We start from the raw sequence: 420 nt of genomic DNA on the forward strand, positions 1-420 counted from the left end.
AAATAGGTCCATAAAATGATATAACCTGAACTCAGAGGGCAGAGTGGGAAGAGGCAGGCAATACCCAGTTGAGGGAAGGTTCGCAGTGGTTGAGAGGAGGTGGTTAGAGGCAGATTCTGGGAGGTTGCACATGGTCACCTGGCATGAAAGTTGAAGAGACACTGTCCAGGTGACTTAGGAGGCATAGCAGGAGGGGCTTGAGGAAGGAGGAGAGTGAATGTGGCTAGAGTGCAGGACACATGGGTGAGTACATCTTTATGAAACCCTGGGCTGTTCTGTGAAAGGATCCCCGGTAAACTTTTAACATAAAATGCCCCTACTCCTGTGCAGCTGCCTGCAGTTGGGCGGGGAACACCTGGGTTACGATTTTCCATGTGCCGCCCAAACCCAGCCTGGGGTGGGGTTCCTGGGCATACAGTA

Source organism: Mastomys coucha, chromosome X (assembly GCF_008632895.1).
Source record: "Mastomys coucha isolate ucsf_1 chromosome X, UCSF_Mcou_1, whole genome shotgun sequence".
Classification (NCBI taxonomy): Eukaryota; Metazoa; Chordata; class Mammalia; order Rodentia; family Muridae; genus Mastomys; species Mastomys coucha.